The sequence below is a fragment of the Scyliorhinus canicula genome, chromosome 17 (assembly GCF_902713615.1).
Source record: "Scyliorhinus canicula chromosome 17, sScyCan1.1, whole genome shotgun sequence".
Lineage (NCBI taxonomy): Eukaryota > Metazoa > Chordata > Chondrichthyes > Carcharhiniformes > Scyliorhinidae > Scyliorhinus > Scyliorhinus canicula.
Genome location: NC_052162.1, coordinates 58,738,648 through 58,758,588, shown reverse-complemented (window position 1 = coordinate 58,758,588; position 19,941 = coordinate 58,738,648). Strand labels below are relative to the sequence as shown.

Below are 19,941 nucleotides of genomic sequence, written 5' to 3'. Positions count from 1 at the left end.
GGATGGTGGGGTGGGGGACTGGTATGAGTACAGGAAGGTGGGGGACTGGTTTGAGTAAGAGAAGGTGGGGGTGGGGGAGTGGTTTGTGTGGGAAGATGTAGGTGGGGGTTAGTTTGAGTACAGGATAGTGGGGGTAGGGGAGCGGTTTAAGTATGGGAAGGTGGTGATGGGGAGTGGTATGAGTACAGGGAGGTGGGAGTGGGGGAGGGGTTTGAGTACAGGAAGGTGGGGGACTGGTTTGAGTAAGAGAAGGTGGGGGTGGGGGAGTGGTTTGAGTACGGGGAGGTGGGAGTCGGGGTTGGTTGGAGTACGGGATGGTGGGAGTGGGGGTTAGTTTGAGTACGGGATGGTGGGGTAGGGAAGTGGTTTGAGTATGGGAAGGTGGGAGAGGGGTTTGTGTATGGGATGGTGGGTGTGGGTGAGGGGTTTGAGTACAGGATGGTGGGGGTGGGCGAGGGGTTTGAGTACGGAAAGGTGGGGGTGGGTGTTGGTTTGAGTGCGGGAAGGTGGGGGTGGGGGAATGGTTTGAGTACTGGGAGGTAGGAGTGGGGGTTGGTTTGAATATGGGATGGTGGGGTGGGGGAGTGGTTTGAGTACGGGAAGGTGGGTGTGTGGGAGGGGTAGAGTACGTGATGGACAGAAGTAAATCTTCGGCTATCCTGCGGCCGAGCAAGTGTCAAGGTGAGCTGTATAGAAGCATCCCGCACTCAAACCAACCCCCACCGCCAACTTCCCGTACTCCTGTTCTCTGGAACTTCAGCCCGGTTGTGTTGGAAGATTTTAGGGGCTCTGATCCTCACCTTTCACATCCTCTCACCCACCACCCACCCACACTCCATGTCAATACAATGCTAATTCCTGTCTCCAGTCACTCCACATGGAACCTCGTACTGTCTATGCCAATTCAATGCCTACTCATGTCCCCCGAGTATGGCCCGTCATGCCATCCATGTCAGTTTAAGCCCCTTCCATGCCTATTCACTCAGTACGTACTATTTATGTAACTAATGAGCCATGTAATAAAATTGGCAAGTATGGACCTGCTAAGGAACAAAACAACACTCATTCCTAAATCTCTGAACGACAACCCTATAAAAGAGTCAGTCAGGTAGACCATTAAAATGTCAATAATAGCGGCTTCAAACACCATCCCTTTTAATCATGTCCAAATAAACACTGAGACATTGACAAAAGGGATCAGAAATAACTTAGTACAACAACATAAAGATGTCAATCAAGTAAAGTCAACAATTCACTTTAGTTGTCAAACCCTCTGTTTGGTTAGTCATTTTACTGTTCTGGGCTCACAGCAAAGTCTCATGGAATCATAGAATCTCTTTAGTGCAGATGGAGGCCATTCAGCCCATTGAGTCTGCACCAACCCTGTGAAACCCTACCTCGTTTCATCAGATGTGCTAGTGTAAGGTCGGAGGTGGGAGGGATTCAAAAGCATTGAGGTGTTCCAGCACCTCCCCTGCTGGAGGCACGGCATGGTCCTGATCATTTCCTCCTTTCTCAGGGTGCTCAATTGGCCCTGGGCTACTCCATGGGATGGAGGTGAGGCAGGAATCAGCTGCGGAGGCTACACTGTCATCTGGCGTTGCGAGTCCTGGAGGCCCGCTATCGTTTCAACCAGGCTCTCGATGCCGTCAACCATGGTTCACTGGAACTGGGCCACATCCATCAGCGAGTGAGTTATGTCCCTCTGTGACTGGCCCAAGTGAGTCAGCGCGTAGCCAATACTCTCAACGCCATCACCCTTTATAACTAGGCCAAGCTCTGGAATGCTGCAGTAATGTCCAGTACATGGTTTCCTGTGACTGAGCTCCCCCATCCTGAGCTTCAACCAGCAACCCCACAATGTGCTCCAAGCCTTGGACGTCTTTACCCCGTGTGCGGACAATTCGCCGAAAGACAATTAGCCGACAGACAGTTGGCCGACAGACAATTGACAGACAGGACAATTCACAGACAGGACAATTGACAGACAGGACAATTCACAGACGGGACAATTCACAGACAGAACAATTGGCCGACAATTGCCTCGCCATTCAATAAGATCATAACCCCATAACAATTCCTACTTCCAGCTACTTGTCCCGGTGCCCCCTGAATGGTGAGACCAGGAAAAAAAATCTCACAAACGGGGGTGGAAAATCAAAATGGCAATAAGAACGGATCCTTATATCAACAAATATGTGAGTTCCAATGTCATGTACAGAAGAGTCTGCATTTCTTTCGTTTCGGTGAAATTTATGCTATTAAAACATTCAACAGAAAACGCAGCTAAAGATATTTCCACAAACCCACAGCAGCCAATACATATTAAACATAACATTGTCGCTCATTTTGCAATCAAACTGAAGCACCTGTAAAATGGAGAAAATAGCTCAGTCAAATTTGGCAAGTAAATACTGCGCCCCACCTGAATCCTGACGGATATAATTACAAGTGGCATTAAGAAAACAAAGTGTGCCGAATTATTTTGGAGTAATTCATGACACATTGGCACATCCGAGGGTTTGCTGCAATGAGATATGAGAAATGAGAGGGGACACATTCAGGACATGGTGAGATGCATGGAAGCAGGTTACATGGTGGTGTCTGTAACTGGTGTATGTGTGTGAACGGCACCTGGCCAAAGAGGACAATACACGTGTTGGGGTTGGTGCAGGGTGGGATGAAAAGAAGATGCAGGCAGGTGGGTTTTGATTGATCTCCACGGGAGTAAAGGTGTGATGTGAGGAGTGAGCGATAGGAGTGATTCCAGGGCCAAAGAGGTGACGCCTCACCCGCATTGCCCACAGAAATTTGTTCATCTTCTTCCGACTCTGCATGCTGATCCGCCTGGTGAGTCTCACAACACCGGTGGCCTCTGCCATCTCCATCTAAGCCCGGTTGAAAATCGTGAACAGCAGCCTCCTGTCCACCCTGGGGAAGAGGGTATTCCACCTCTCCTCCACCACATCCAACATTGTATCGAGCTCCAAGTCATTGAAACTTGGGTGCTACTCCTCTCTGGGCCATCTTCTTGGCTGAATAAACTAGTGTGGGCAGTGGTGTGCTTACAAGCAACTCCAGGGGCGGGATTCTCCCCTACTCGGCGGGGCGGGAGGGGTCCCGGCGGGATGGAGTGGAGTGAACCACTCTGGCGTTGGGCTGCCCCAATGGTGCGGAAGTCTCCGCACCTTTAAGGGCCAAGCCCTAACATTGAGGGGCTAGGCCTGCGCCGGAGTGGTTAGTGTTCCGCCGGCCGGCGGGAACGGCCTTTGGCGCAACACCAGCCGGGCTGAAGGGACTTCGCCGGCCGGCGGAGGTCCGGGCATGTGCCGGAGCGTCAGCGGCTGCTGACGTCATCCCCGCGCATGCACAGGGGAGGGGGTCACTTCCGCCTCCGCCATCGTGAAGACTATGGCGAAGGCAGAAGGAAAAGAGTGCCCCCACGGCACAGGCCCGCCGGCCGGTCAGTGGGCCCCGATCGCGGGCCAGGCCACCGTGAGGGCACCCCCCGGGGCCAGATCGCCCCGCGCCCCCCCCCCCCCCCCCCCAGGGCCCCAGAGCCCGCCCGCGCCGCCTGGTCCCGCCGGTAAGGTAGGTGGTTTGATTTCACGCCGGCGGGACCGGCATGACAGCGGCAGGACTTCGGCCCATCGCAGGCCGGAGAATCGCCGGAGGGGGGGGCCGCCGACCGGCGCGGTGCGATTCCCGCCCCCACGGAATCGCTGGTGCCGGCGACTTCGGAACACGGCGGGGGCAGGATTGACGCCGGCCCCCGGCGATTCTAAGACCCAGCGGGGGGTCGGAGAATCCCGCCCCAGCTTGTCAAGGTCTTCTGCCCCAATTCCAGCCTCAGCAAATCCGATGCCGGTGGGAATGAGAGGTTCTCTGGATTCACTTGGCAGAGTGCTGGCTCATTAGCATGTCATGAATTGCTTCACAAATAGCTCTCCCAACTGGAACACGAACCGCAAACAATTCAGTCCCAACGTCAACTCTTTGTCTCCCAAACGAAGATTTTTGCCCCATTTACTGCTTTTTAGGGTGTAATATATTGATGTATTGAAGTGAATACCTCCCATAATAGGAAGTACATTTGGACTTTGGCAGTGGTACATATTTTATTTCTGATAAATGTACTAAAAAGAAAATGTACAAAATGTCTAAAACAAAACTAAATGTGTGAACGTGAAATAGTTTATTAACTCCCAAACTGTAAGCCTACACTATGGGCGAAACATTCTCTTGCATAACATCGCCTCTTTTTGAAAGACCTTAAATTGGCACTACCCTGATGTTACACAATCTAACCAGCTAAAATGACACCAGTTCCCTACTTTGAACAATGCAGTTCCAAGCAGTGCTTCTTAGATCATTCCACAAATTTCCAACATTCTCTGTAAGAATGACTCTACTCTAACATTATTTCGCAGGTCAGGTATGCAAACTGCAAGTAAGGTGAATTGTAAGAACGTGTACTGCAAAGTGTCCGGAACCATGGCAGATGGAGTAGAGGCTGCAGAGGGGGGAACGTTCTGCGTGATGCCCTTGAACCAGACTCCTCCTTGTTACTTGACAACAATAGAATGTTGTCGGTTAGGCGCCCAATGCACCCAGCATCTTGGTTTGCCCATCTGTGCTCTCGTGCACGCTATTCATCAAGGTTCACAACGCAGTCCTCAGCAAGAGATCTCATATGCAACCTCTCTCTCAAAAACCTGGCACATGAACCATTCTCTCTCCCCCCCCCCCCCCCCCCCCCCCCCGGCTGTAAGCCACTTGTCCCGACATGATTCGCCACATGTTGATTCCAACTCTATACTGGCCTGCAAGGCACATGCAATGAACTGGTAGGTGTGAGTGTTCGATCAAATGATGAGACCTCTTCATCAACGCTGAGCTGTTGTTCTATCTCTTCCTCTTTGGGCAGCTGTGGCAGTCCTTGGGTATTTGAGAACAGGACTTCAGAGATGGAAATTTAATGTGTGTGAAGTGAAGTGGGCAGCAAGGGTCTCATGGTCATGCCATCAACAGTTTGCTCATCATGTCAGATTGTAAAATGAGGGTGTACTGGGATTGAGAAAAAGCGCCTCAATGCTCTCAGCTATACTCGATGGTAGGAGCCCCCATTGCAGCCAGCCCCATTATGGTGGGAACCTTGTGCCAGGTTCTGCAAGACAGAGGAAAGAATATTCGTGATTGTGTTGCACTATGTTTGGATGATGTGCCTGTCACAGCTGAATAGCTGGATGTATGTGGAGACAGCGAGATAGTGTGTGAGGCTGGTAGCATTGGAATGTTTGCAAGTGTAAGATAGAATATTTGGATCTCTGACGTGAGCCCTGAGTACCAGATGATGGCTGAGTGATGGGAGGAGGGCATTAGAAGCAGCATGAGCGGTTGGTGGGGTGGAGATATAATGTGACGATTCATTCATTGACCTTCACCACTTACATGAGTTCATCTGACTTCTTGTGATGCTATTGCCAGTTAGGCTCGAGACTCCTCTGTGGCCACCCGCTCCCACTCCAATCTAAGGGTGGTCCTTGACGGTCTCCTGAGCCCCTGTGAAACTGCATTGTCTCTCCTTCTGCCCACTTCTACCATAATGCTTTCAGTGTCACATCCTTCATCCTGAAATTCTCTCTCTGAACTGGTGTTCACTTTGCCATCAGTAAAATTGCAGCAAATGTTCTTCAATTGGCCTCCCTCTAGAGTGTCAGGCTGTCTGTAAGAATTGCAAGATGGCTGCGTGACTTTGTTCGGGCTCTGCTGATGAGAGTAGGTGTTGTTCACAACAGCACAGATCCATGTTTATTTAGCTGTTACAATTATTCAGATGAGGTGGGTGCACCAAATCTGCATGCTACCCACCTTGATCTGAATGAGCAGGTTACATCATACACCCTGTGTTTGAAAATCAAGGCAAACCAATTTCGAGCCCAATAAGTCTTTCATTTGCTTGGAAGTAAAGGATATAACATTTTTAGTCCCACTAGTGTATATTGCAGTCTAAGGAATCTTCCAAAGCTATTCTTCCCTGAACAAATCAATTTGTCCAATTGGGCGCAATTAGACTCTGTACATCACCAATGGATTTGCTCGTCATTTGGGAGTCCTTTCTGATTTCATGGTTTTTTTCATTAAAGATTGACCTAGTTACCAACAAGATAACTCAGGGAAAGCAGATAATCCGGTGATACACTTGATAATCATTTCACTCAATCGACTTCTGAGTCTTAATTCTTGAAAAATTTGCAAATTATTATTTGGAGCCACAGTCAGTCTTTGTGTGAGCACTTTATCAATCAGCCAAGTCTGATCTTGTCTTCATGTGATAGGGCGGCACAGTGGTTAGCACTGCTGCCTCACAGCGCCAGGACCCCGGTTCAGTTACTGTGAAGGCTATGGGTCCTGACAATATCCCGGCAATAGTACTGAAGACTTGTGCTCAAAAATTTGCCGCACCCCTAGCCAAACTGTTCCAGTACCGCTAAAACACCGGCATTTATCCGGCAAAGTGGAAAATTGCCCAGGTGTGACCTGCACACAAGAAACAGGACCAAGCCAACCCAGCCAATCAGTCTACTCTCCATCATCAGCAAAGTGATGGAAGGAGTCATAACAGTGCGATCAAACAGGACGTACTCAGTAATTACCTGTTCACGGACACTCACTTTGGGTTCCGTCAAGGTCACCCACTTCCTGACCTCATTGCAGCCTTGGTTCAAACATGGACAAAAGAACTGAATGCCAGAGGTGAGATGAGACTGTCATTGACATAAGGGCAGCATTTGACTGAGTATGGCATCAAGGAGCCTGAGCAAAATAGGATTCAAAGGGAATCAGGAGGAAATTTCTCCGCTAGTTGGAGTCGTAGCTGGCATAAAGGAAGATGGTTGTGGTGGTTGGAGGTCAGTCATCTCAGTTCCAGGACATCACTACAGGAGTTCCTCAGGATAGTTTCTAGGCCCAACCATCTTCAGCTGCTTTACCAATGACCACCCTTCATAAGATCAGAAGTGGGGTTGTTGGCAAATGACTGCACCATTTGCGACTCCTCAGATAACGAATCAGTCTACGTCTAACCGCAGCAAGACCTGGACAACATCCGGGCTTGGGCTGACAAGTGGCAAGTACGTTCACGCCATACAAGCATCACACTCTCTCCTAAAATACACATGTGGCAGATCCATCTTGAGGAGTCAGAACAATGGCATTATGCAAAAATGAAAGTAAGATTGGTTCTGTCTGGGAGGGGCGTGAGGCGCAATGTGGGAGGACTGCTACATTCAGCTATGGGATTCCTTCTTGGGGCGCACACTCACTTGGTGCTGCTACATTGGATAGGATCCAGGTCAGTTACAATTGAAAGAGAGCTCATTGCCCAGGAAGCAACATAGAACCAATCATTTCATTCAGCACTGTTAAAGGAAAAGGCAAAACTCAATGGCCTCACATCAAAGTTTCAACATCGACAGAGTCTGAGGTAGGAATGCAGTATTGCAGAGTGAAGGCAATAGTAAAGGGGGCTCAGCTGTCATCCCATCAGTCAAGGACAGTCACAGGTTGTCAATGAACTCCAGCCCTCAATGGCCAAATGGATTCCACTCATTGACCATGAGCAAGTGTAAGGTCATTGGTTCGCCATTTCAGAAAATGGAGTGCAGAGCTTGGGCGGGATTCGCCCATCCCTGCGCTGGGCCGGAGAATCCCCGCAACCGCGCCACACTGCCCCGACGCAGATTCTCCATGGAGGGAGAATCGGCGCCATTGGCACTGGCATGTTTGGCACAGCGCTGGTCGCGGGCCGCTCTACGCGACCGTGCCACCGATTCTCCAGCCCGGATGGGCTGAGCGGCCGTTCTAAAAAGGAAGAGTCCCGTCGGCACCATCCACACCTGGTCACAGCCGGCGGAAACTCTGCGCGCAGGGTCGGGGGGCTGCCTGTTGGGGTGGGGAAGGGGGCTCTGACCCTGGGGGGGGGGGGCTCCGATGGAGCTTGGCCCACGATTGGGGGCCTACCGATCAGCCCGCGCACCCCGGGGGTCCCCGAAGTTACTTCTGCGGCCAGCAGAAGCACCCTCGCCAACACTGCCCAGCCCGCGCTACCCTTTGCAAGGCCTGCGGCAAAAAGGGGCACTTTGCCACAGTGTGCTAGACCTGCGCAGTTGCCGCTATCGCCCCCACCCCTCTAGTCTACACACAATGGGCGCCGCCATCTTCACCTCCCCGGACCACGCGCGGCCAGTGGACGCCGCCATCTTCACCTCCCCGGACCACGTGCGGCCAGTGGGCGCTGCCATCTTCAGCCCCCCGGGGCCGCGTGCGGCCAATGGGAAGATGCCGTCATCTTCTCCCCCCAGTCCACGTGTGGACTCTAGTCTTTGTACAATTGATCGTGCATCAGCCCTGTTGTTTATAAACATTAGGGGCTACTGCTCAGGAGCCCATATAGTCACATGGATACAATCAATTGTACCCTGGGAAGCCTCAAATGGCAGCAAAGCTGGTGAATCTTTGAGGCTGGCTATCTTTGTCCAGAATAAATCTGATTTAATGTTGGACTTTCCTGTAAAGGGCATCGGTGACCTCCTTTATGCAGCGATGTGTTGTGGACTGAGAGATGCCACACAAGTCCCCTGTTTATTACAGGAAAGACCAAGAGGCAAAGAAATAGAATGCTGCCATCATCTTCAAAGTGATTAAAGTCCTTTCTGGCGTTGCTTGATTGTGGATCCAGCTGCAGGCGATCCGGTTTGATTCGGAGGTCAATCTTTTATTAAACCTTAGAGCAATAAATTGATGCACGATCAATTTTAGAAAGACTAGAGTTGGATACAACTGAGGCTTTATTGCTCTAAGATGTGTGGCCTCCCACAGCAGCTGGCGAAATGGCTGCTGAATGAAGGACACGCATATTTATACTCCGCCTACTGGATGGAGCCAGCAGGCAAGGACTACCGGCGAACCTGTAGTACAGGTCCTACCTTACATCCCCTAATACAAGTGTGACAATGGTTTACCACAAGGGCTACCATTCCATCAATGTGAAACTGGTGTGTGACCATCGCAAGGTGTACAAAATGATGAGGGATATAGATAGGGTATATAGGAGGGATTGCACAGATATGATGGGCCAAAGGGCCTCTTTTCTATGCTGTATACCTCTATCACTCATTGACATCTGTACTTGTGTGCACGGTATTCTGGGAGATGCCATGACCACTACATCCTCATTCACCGCAACTGTCTGGGATTTTGAGGGGCTGAAACGTCAGTAGCGATGGTTCCTGGGGAGTTATGGCTGCCCACTTAAACACTGGCTGATGATTCCAGTGTGCCATCCTGAAACCAGTGCTAAGGAAATGGACAATGCTGCTTTCAGCTCCACACACTCCCTCCTAGAGCCGACCATGGGGCTTGTGAAGATGTGCTTCAGATGCCTGAACCGTTAGGTGTCTCTCTGCAATACAGACCGGAAAGGGTTTCCTGCATGATTACCGTCTGCTGTGCATTTACAATCTGGCTATGCAAAGAGGGGGAACTATCAGAGGGGGAACTGGAGGAGGATGAGAGCTCGTAGGACGACGAAGATGAGGAGGTCCAGGAAGCCCAAGGGGCTGCTGAAGGGCAGTATGAGCACGTTGATGCCATATGGAGGAAGGAAGAGGTGGGCAAAGTGCCCATGATACTTTACTTACTGACAGCTTCCAGGAAGAGTAAAGTTACGCGAGGCCATCTGTTCACATCTCCCATGTGTCCAAGCTACTCCTTTTCATCGCAGGAGATAGCCGAACCATCGCTGAGCGAACGAGTCCTGCATTCTGACTTGCGTGTTCTAAGCTCATGACTTGCTAGGACATGGTCTTAGCTTTGGTCAGCGGTGGCCTGCTAATCCGCTCACTCTTGTGAACTTCAAGTCCACTGAGGAACGACAGTGATGTGAGACAAGGCTTGATGCGTTTGATGCCATCTAATGATGCAAGCACTGCCGTGATTGAGGTGCAGACAGCCAACTGCTCCAATCCAAAAGTCCATGCCTTGGGTACTGAAGAAATCCAAATGCTGTGAGAGTATCATTGCTGATCAGCTGCCCTCAACCACTGCTGTCCCTTGAGGAATAAGGATTCAAAACTTTCCCATAATACTTTCCCACTTAAGATTTAAACACACACCTCCCTGACAACAGTAGAGATGAATTCTACTGAGGTTAACATCACATGAATGTTTATCTGACAATGGAACACTGTCACACGACTGGTAGAATGGCCAAACCTCAAGATAAGAGGATTCCACAGTATAAAATCACAATGTTTTCAGTTAACCAGAACATTCAGTATACCCATCCAATGACTTTCTATAAGTAGATTTACAGAGATAGCATAACCTGTGAACCAGAAATGGCTTCAAAAATGTTTAACCTTCTTGACCCTACCCCTACACCTTGGTGTGGTCGGACATCCACATCAGGGATTGAGGCAGCCTGCTGATAGTTACTGCGCGGGTTTAAGTAGAGTGCTCTTTCCAAGGACCAATGCAGACTCGATGGGCCGAATGGTCTCCTTCTGCACTGTAAATTCTATGATCTATGATATATCCTGATAACTTATGATGACATTGGCAAGCGACCTGGAGGGCCTCGGCCTGACATGGATCTCCTGCTATAGGAACAGAAGAACCTTCAGGGCCTGGGTTGCTAGAGTGGGTGCGGACACAGGCAAAGGGGACTGTGAGTGGTTATACACGTGTCCTGAGTGAAGGCCCTGGGCAGTCCAGCTGACATTCATCCTCCCTGTGGGTGACAGAGGGGTCCTGGTCTGACTCGTGCAGGAGATTCGGTACCTGGAGGGAAATCAAGGTGCCTCGTCTTCCATGTCACCTACATCCCGATGGTGCCCAACTGGGTGTGTGGCTATAGAGTGCAGGGCCGAGCGCGAATCCAGCAAAACCTGCTGGACCAAGGTACCATTGTGTTCTTGAGGCACTGGCACGTTGGAGCTACAGCATCAGACAGAACATGGATTAATTCCTCCATCGTTCCTTCTAGTTTGCTGAGAGACTCACGAACCCCTGCTTGATGTTGTGCTGCATGTGGTTACATCTACACCTTTGAGCTGGTAGCCACTTCCAGAGGCTCATCATTTGGCTGGGGCTGAGAGGGTGATTGGGCTTCAGATACCTGGGCTGTCCCTGCCTCAGATAGATGTAGGGATGTGTCTGCAAGGTGGTGTCCAGAAAGTGATCCCGAGTCTAATATTGAGTTACACCTCACCAAGGTGTGTGTCGCCGTGCTGGTGGTGGATGCAATTGAGTGCTATGATTGTTCTTCATGAGTTCCCTCATCCTCAGTTGTGCTTTGGGGGCTCAGGCTATAGTTTGCTGATGCCTGAAAAAAAGAAAGAAGAGTTTTTAGTGGACGAGCTTAAACTATAATCAGAGTACATTTGACTCACTTTGATTGTCAGGATCTGATGTGATGATGTTGAGATCCGTACTAGGTTGTTGGGAGAGGTCAAGCTCCCCTTTCCCATAAGAGCAATCCCTATCCTCCCCAGAAAGGTCAGCTGCAATGTCAGTAAATGTCAGTATCTCAGCCGTCCCTCTCCCGATTTGGGCTTGCTCTCACTTGTTGTGTGCCAGCTTGGCCTGCATAAAGATTTAAGAAAGGCATGTGATCAGAGGGGATGGGGCAGAGGTTGGGTTAAATGCATGACCCCTGTGCATGGAGTGCTCTCCACAGAAGGAGCAGAGGACAGAGTGTGAGCAACATGATAGATGGAATGCTCTGATGTGAAACATGTCCATGAGAGAATGAGTGTTGATATATGTCCCCCACTAATGGATGTGTGAAATCTGTGGAGAGAGAAGCTATTTGGGTACATGATCCCATGATGAGAGTTTAATGGTGGAGCAAGCTGAGAGAGGACTTACACCGGTGGAGCACTGCACTGCGCTTCTGGCACGGTTGCTAGCCTCGCTGACCACCTGCGTGATATTCCGGTGCTTCCTGGAGCCAGCCCATGGGTAGAATACATGCCTCTATGCCCGGGCTCCTCAAATCAAGGCATCAAGGGCTTGGTGGCTGAAACAGGATGCTGCTTTCTTGTTTTGGGAAGTAGCTTTTTTGTTTCTGACTTCCAGGCATTGTGGACGGCCTTCTGAGGACAGATGGGCTGGAAAGAGTGAGGTGCATGTGTTGGTGTGACTTTTAAATATGGCGGCGAGACCTTCAAACCTGTTAGCTGATGGCGGGAAGATAAATCAGCTCCCAATCCGTAGGTGACTCGGAGGGATAACCACTCATACATAATTACTTAGGCTGTAACTGCGGAGGATGTAACTGTGGATTTGAGTGTGAGTTCACGCCATTCCGGCCAGTATAAATGGCGTTGTTGGAACTGCCTGCCACCACACTTAGACAAAAGAATGGAGAATTCTACCCATAGAAACTGGAGCAAGCCATTTTGTTCCTCGAACCTGTTCTACCATTCAATGAAGCTCCTGATCTGCCCCATAACTCCATACCTGCCTTTACCAGATCCCTTGATACCTTTGACTCACAAATAAGTATCAATCTCAGTTTTAACATTAATAATTGATTCGGCATCAATGGCTGTTTGCAGAAGAGAGTTCAAAAGTTATGCCTCTGTTTGCACAAAGGAGATTTTCCCAATTTCACTCTGAAGGGTCGGACTCTAATTTTCAGACTATGCCCCCTTACAAACGAAGTATGTACAAGAGATTTTTAAATAAAACCGAATTAATAGTGAAGATATAACAGAGAAAGAGATGGTGAAAGCAGAAAGGTGCGATATTTTTCATTTTGGTTTTGATTAATATGTTTATCACTCAACAAGTCTCCCTGTGAAAGGAAAGAATCGAAGGCAGCATGGCGGCACAGTGGTTAGCACTGCTGTCTCTCCTGGCCCTGGCTCACTGTCCGTGTGGAGTTTGCACATTCTCCCCGTGTTTGCGTGGGTTTCGCCCCCACAACCCAAAGATGTGCAGGCTAGGTGGATTGGCCACACTAAATTGCCCCTTAATTGGAAAAAAATGAATTGGGTATTCTCAAAAAGAAAAAAAAAGGAAAGAATCTAAACCTGGAGCCTATCCACTTTCGCTTTTCCCCCATGAAATTGATGCTGTGCTTCATTTTTAACCATCAGATTAGTTGCTAATTTTCTGCATGGCTGGATTGTTTAACACTTATGCTAATTGACAGCATGAAATTCAGTTTAGAAGTAATAGCATTCAGAAGTCTATTTAGAATCCATAAATATTGCCTTGTTATAGATCTTTGACAGGAGAAAACATTATTTGTGAGAGGACAAACTACCCTCCCATTAATGTTGAGCTTCTGACAGCCAGCTGGTGAAGGAGGAGACCTGAAGTCAGTCTTTACTCAGTTTAGATTTATTCACAAAATGAAATATTACAAATATACAGCTCCTAACTTTACAACCCACCACCAGTGTCAGTAAGTGTCAATAACTATCCAATGAGTGCCCCCAATCTGTCCGTACTTAACCTTAATTTATAAAATTAACAATTAAGCTAGGGTGTTTCATCAGGTTATGGCTATTCAGTTCCCTCTAACTGCAGGCCTCAATAACTCCTCCAGGTTTGCATTCCCCATTTAAACCATAATGTCAAAAGCCCATTAGATAGACAGAAATACACAAAAGAATACTAAGTTAGGGGCCTCACGGTAGCATGGTGGTTAGCATCAATGCTTCACAGCTCCAGGGTCCCAGGTTCGATTCCCGGCTGGGTCACTGTCTGTGTGGAGTCTGCACGTCCTCCCCGTGTGTGCGTGGGTTTCCTCCGGGTGCTCCGGTTTCCTCCCACAGTCCAAAGATGTGTGGGTTAGGTGGATTGGCCATGTTAAATTGCCCGTAGTGTAAGGTTAATGGGGGGATTGTTGGGTTACGGGTATACGGGTTACGTGGGTTTAAGTAGGGTGATCATTGCTCGGCACAACATCGAGGGCCGAAGGGCCTGTTCTGTGCTGTACTGTTCTATGTTCTAGTAACAATTCCCCTTTTAGGTTGAAACTGTGCAATATTAGTCACAAATGAATTAAGATATGCATATGAATTCCACTACCCACTATTTAAGTTAAGGTTTAAATGTTTTCCATGAAGAAGCACATTAAGTACATTCTTTACCCAATCGGGCAGCACAGTTTCAAGTTTAAAAAAAATATTTTTTCAAACAAAATATTAATCTGTGTGTTTAAAAAATAATAATTTCCCCAAATTCTCGATTTACATATTCTATTCTAAGGAATCATCTGCAAAAATAAATTTTTTAGCGACCTGACCCCAGCTGCATTAACAGTAAATCAAATGCTACAAAAGTTTCTGTTCTTGTAAATGCAGATGATTCTCTGCATTTTTCAATACAGGGATACATTTCCATATTTCAGCATGAAAACATGCAGAATTTGGACTAACTTTTTTCGTCTGCATCCACTGCATGCCTGATTGTTTGGTATTTTTTGTAACTTAAAATGCGCTGATTGGAAATACAATTTTTACAAACCAGATTTTACACATCAACTTTAGATGAAAAAGGTGCATTAGCATATTTGATCTTATTCTTCCTGAAACTGCTACCCGACAGTCTTCCCATCACAGTATCCAGCTGTTTTTTTTAAAGGAGACCAATATTCTGGAATTACCCAGGATTCCTGGCAAACTGTCCCACTGGTTGAAGACCAGGGAAGGGATTCTCCGCGAACCGGCGGGGCAGGCAACTCCAGCACGAAGGAGTTGCGTGAATCACTCCGGCGTCGGGCCGCCCTGAGGGTGCGGAATCCTCTGCACCTTCAGGGGCGAGACCGGCGCCGGAGTGGTTTGTGCTGCGCCGGCCGGCGCAGAAGGGGCTTGGCGCCACGCCAACCGGCGCCGAAGGCCTCCGCTGGCCGGCACGAGTTGGCGCATGCGTGGGAGCGCCTGCGTGTGCTGGCATCATCCCAGTGCATGCGCGGGGGGGGGGGGGTCATCTCCGCGCTGGCCATCGCAGACTGTTACTCCGGCCGGCGCGGAGGAATAGAGTGCCTCCACGGCACAGGCCAGCCCGCGGATTGGTGCGCTCCGATCGCAGGGCAGGCCACCATGGGGGCACCCACCGGGGCCATTTCCCCCCCCCCCCCAAGGACCCTGGAGGCCGCCTGCGGAGCCAGATCCCGTCGATAGATACCTGTTGCTACATACGCCGGCGGGACCGTCCAAAAACGGGCGGCCACTCGCCCCAGCGCGGACTGGAGAATCGCCGGGGCGGGGAGGGGGAGCTGCCAACGGCTCCCGACCGGCACGGCACGATTCCCGCCCCCGCCAAATCCCCGGCGCCGGTGAATGCAGCCGGCGGGGGCGGGATTGACGCCCCCCCCCCCACCCCAGCGATTCTCTGAACCGGCGGGGGGTCGGAGAATCCAGCCTCATATGTCATGGGTGTAAGTTGTCATAGACTGCACCACATTTTAGTTTTTTGCAAAATCTTTTATTATAGATTTGTTTGCACTTTCGCCCCCATCTCCTGATCTATGTACACCCGGTGTAAAGAGGGGCAGGGAGGAAAGAAGATCTCCTCGCGAACCTGGTCAAACTTGCCGTAAATACGTCCAGGCAGAGGGCGACCGTGGTGGTCATCCAACCTGACTGTCTTCCCCTCTACCACAGATACATTGGCAGCTGGGTGTCCCTGGAGGGGGGCATGCGGTGTCCATGGGCACCATTGAGGCCTTCTGTGCCAGTGGGCACAAGCAGGGTGTGAGGTGTTTTATTGACCATTTTAATCACATTTCAGTTCATTTGTCCCTCAGTTTGTTTAATTTAGTTTATTTGGATAATTGAAGACCTCTGCAAACATGCCCTCATCTCTTACTGCCTCCAGAAGTATCATACCTGGTTTACTTTTTGTATTTTCATTTTATACCAAGTGGGCACAAGCAGGGTGTGAGGTGTTTTATTGACCATTTTAATCACATTTCAGTTCATTTGTCCCTCAGTTTGTTTAATTTAGTTTATTTGGATAATTGAAGACCTCTGCAAACATGCCCTCATCTCTTACTGCCTCCAGAAGTATCATACCTGGTTTACTTTTTGTATTTTCATTTTATACCAAGTGTTTCAATATAACTGAGATTCTAATTAATGTTCACCTTTGATTGGTAGACCTAATCTATTTATGATAAAGCCTGAGGGATAGTTTTAGATACATTTTAAATAGGCTTAGTTATAATTACTCAGATTGATTACCTAACAGAATGCCACCAGAAAATAAATTAACATAATTTGCAAAAATCAGTTATATTTTTGCCTAATGTAAAGCCAAATCTTTCTTGAAATGCTATTAACAGAGTCTGAAGAGCTGAAGTAGGTAGTTGTGAAATATTATGAATCAACACAATCCATCCATAGTTATTGGGCGTGATTCAGCAACGGCGTTGCACCTGGCGCGGATCCAGGCGCTACGGGTGAATCGCGCGAGCCCCAAATCGGGCTCCGTGCCGGGCCGATCGTGAGTCACTCCACCCAGCGTGATCTGGATCACGCCCTTGCTGGGTGAGATCCAGACCTGAATATTTCCATTAAGCTCACTTAAGTATCTGGATGCTGGATTCACCGCGTGCCCGGGGGTCAACGTCCACACCAGAATGCCTTTTAGCACTGGTTTCCACAAATGTGGACCAGGCGTAATGGCATCTCGGCAGGGGGGGGGGGGGGGGGGGGGGGTCCCGCAGGCTATTAGAGGCCCCCGGGTGGTCAAGGACAGGGCAGGCTACTACCCATGAACTCCCTCTGGCACCCAGGCATATTGTCACTTCCAGGGTTCCAGGCTGGCAGTGTCAGGGTACCTGGGTGCCAGGTTGGAACTACCAGAGGTTGGACCCAAGGGAACCTGGGGAGGCGAAGGAGAGGGCTCCAGAAAATGATGGGAGGGGTGGGACTGCCGGACAAAATGGCGTCCGGCTCGCCAGCAGGAAATTTCTCTGAGTGTGGCCTCGGCGGAGAGAAACACTCAGCAGTCGAAAGAAAATGGCAAAGTACCGGTGATTAGCAGGATGAATCTCTGCACTGCGGCTGTCGAGAAGCACCCAGCCAACCGTGCCCCAAAGCGGACTTTAACTATTGTCCGCTGAATCGCACACGTTGTTTTATTCAAATCGTATTTTATGTATGAGAATAATTTCAAGACTGTTTAGAACTTGGAGCCAATGTATTTAATTTAAACAGTGATTGATGATAATTGGCACAGCATTGTTCATTTAACACCAGAGCCCCAAATTTTAAATCCGGAGGGTTTTGGATGGATGGGACATGCTGTGCATTAGAGATTCCACCTGCTGCTGCAGTAAGCTCAGCTATTTTAACTGCCAGGCCTTGTTCGATATTGCAGGCCAACATCCTGCCGGAACCTGCTGAACAATTTGCTCTCCAGAGCAAAACTGGCAAGTTCCTTCTTTATTTATATTTGTTGGATCCTGATTTTCTGACTTTACTTTAACTAGTGGGCCGAGCACAGAAACCAATTATAACTTCTCACAGACAGCTGGGAGAGGAACTAGGGCTACAAAAGAGCCAAATAGAGAAGTACTTTCCTCATGGGGACACAAAGGGGTTGCGCAAGGAAAGCATAGATGATCTCTAACTTCCCAGTCTGGAGACATCATTGAGATGGCCCCTGAAGCTTACTATGCCACCTCACTACAGGAAGTTTCCAGGCTGTGCAATTTTCTGCCTCTTACTTTGCTAATAAAGTAAATTTCCTTCATTGTAGCCATATGAAAATTAATTTCTATTAATCGAAAATTACAAATGAAAAATATACTGGCCGTGATCCAACAGAAATAAAACAGAGTCCACTTAAGAGCGCATTTAGCCAGGTGTTTCCCGGTACTGGCAGCGCTGAGAATGACCCTGCTATTGAACGGAACTTTGTTTTGTTTCGGGGCCTCAGTGGGGACGCCCTGCCAATGCAGCATTTAATCTAATTTCCTGCCCAGAGGAGTTCCGCTCGCCAGTGCAGGAAGAGATCACACTTCACCTAGTATGGGCAGGGCAGCCCTGGACCCGATCCTGATGTGACCTAAGTGCCACTTGGGCACTTTGGCATTGCCAGCCTGGCACATTGACAGTGCCCCTGCCAGGCCGACAGTGACAGGATGCTCAGAGGGCATCAGGGTGCCAGGAGACCACCCTGCTCAGAGCCCAGCCACCCAGGCCCCCCCCAATCTCCTGGGAAGGGAGACCTCTCTCCCCCCTCCCCCTCCCCCCCTCCCTCCCTCCCCCCTTCCCTCCCTCCCCCCTCCCCCCCTCCCTCCCCCTCCCCCCCCTCCCTCCCTCCCCCCTTCCCTCCCTCCCCCCTTCCCCCCTTCCCTCCCCCCCCCTTCCCTCCCCCTCCCTCCCTCCTCCTTCCCTCCCCCCCTTCCCTCCCCCCTCCCTCCCTCCTCCTTCCCTCCCCCCCCTTCCCTCCCCCCTCCCTCCCTCCTCCTTCCCCCCTCCCTCCCCCCTCCCCCAGTGCCATTCCTCCTGGTCCCTGTTTGTGGAGACCAGTGCTAAACGGCGCTTGTCTGGGGTCTTCGAGGCAAAGGAAGTCGATCTCAATGCCTTGGGTGATCAGCCGAGTGCATTTTAACGTGAGACTAGCTGTTCACTTAAATATGCAAATTTTCCAAATACGGATCCCACCTATTGTGGGTGGGAACCGGATCGCAACATCTCGAGAGATCCCATTAGATCTTGCGAGGTATGGCGAGCCAGGTAAATCTCGCGAGAGGCCTCTCGTGAGAGTTTTCCCGGCTGCGGGTGCCTCGAGCTGGGCGTGGTGCGGCCGTTAGATCTCACCCACTAATTTTACCTTATTAAAAAGAATAGAAACAATTAATCTTAAATAATTGTACTTGCAGCAAAAGCATAATTGCAGCCCAATCATACTTTGCCGCCAGTCGCAAGCAAGTATAAGGCAACAGATTGGCATTGTATTCATCATTCACACATCACTTTCACCAAGCAACAACAGATCTCTATACAAGTGCTGTTGCTTGTCTCATGCTAAAAATAACTTAATATTAAGGTTGAGCTAGACTGGATGCAATTAGACTGCAACCATTTTAAAAACCAAACAGTTGTGACTGCCTTTTGGAGCCAGGCTCACTTTTCTGTACTTTAAATAAGTGCTCCGTCATCAGATCGTCATGCCATCAGTTTTTATGTGGGCTGACATCTGAAACTGCTTTTACATCAATGCAAAAGCAGAAGGTATATCCAACCTATCACATCATCCAGAAGAAAATACATAATTCTAAGAAATTCTGTACTTTAAATAAGTGCTCCGTCATCAGATCGTCATGCCATCAGTTTTTATGTGGGCTGACATCTGAAACTGCTTTTACATCAATGCAAAAGCAGAAGGTATATCCAACCTATCACATCATCCAGAAGAAAATACATAATTCTAAGAAATTCACCAAATTTACAATCTAAGTACTGTACTGACCTTGAATATCATTGCAGAGTAATCCCCCAACTAATAAAAGAGTTTTCAATATAGAATTCATTTTGTGATGTAGATGCTGTTAAAGTGTAAAATGTTTGGAGCAAAGGTAAAAAAGCACCAGCTGAAACTATTGTGGCGTCCCTTGGTTAGCTTGTGTAATTTATAGTGTGATACTTGAAGCCACATTCACAGCTGAGTAAATCTAATGTTGTGAAAAGGCTTTTTGTTCAACATGGCCGTATGTTTCCACCACAAAAGTTTTAATCATGGATTAAATATGATGATATGATTTGCACATCTTTGCATATTGCTTCACACACTTGTGGCTATAAAGCTAAACTATGATCCTGCTATTCTACAGTATCTTGACAAATAGAACCTGTAAATATTGATGTTGAGCCTCAAATCTTTCCTTTCATTAATCTCAATCACCCAAAT

At 49.0% G+C, this 19,941-nt stretch overlaps 1 protein-coding gene across 1 annotated transcript in view; it reads right to left on the bottom strand.

Moving 5' to 3' along the window:
- LOC119951950 (lectin-like) overlaps positions 1-19,941 on the bottom strand; it is a 149,047-nt gene that overhangs the window by 30,307 nt on the left and 98,799 nt on the right. The window lies entirely within an intron of this gene.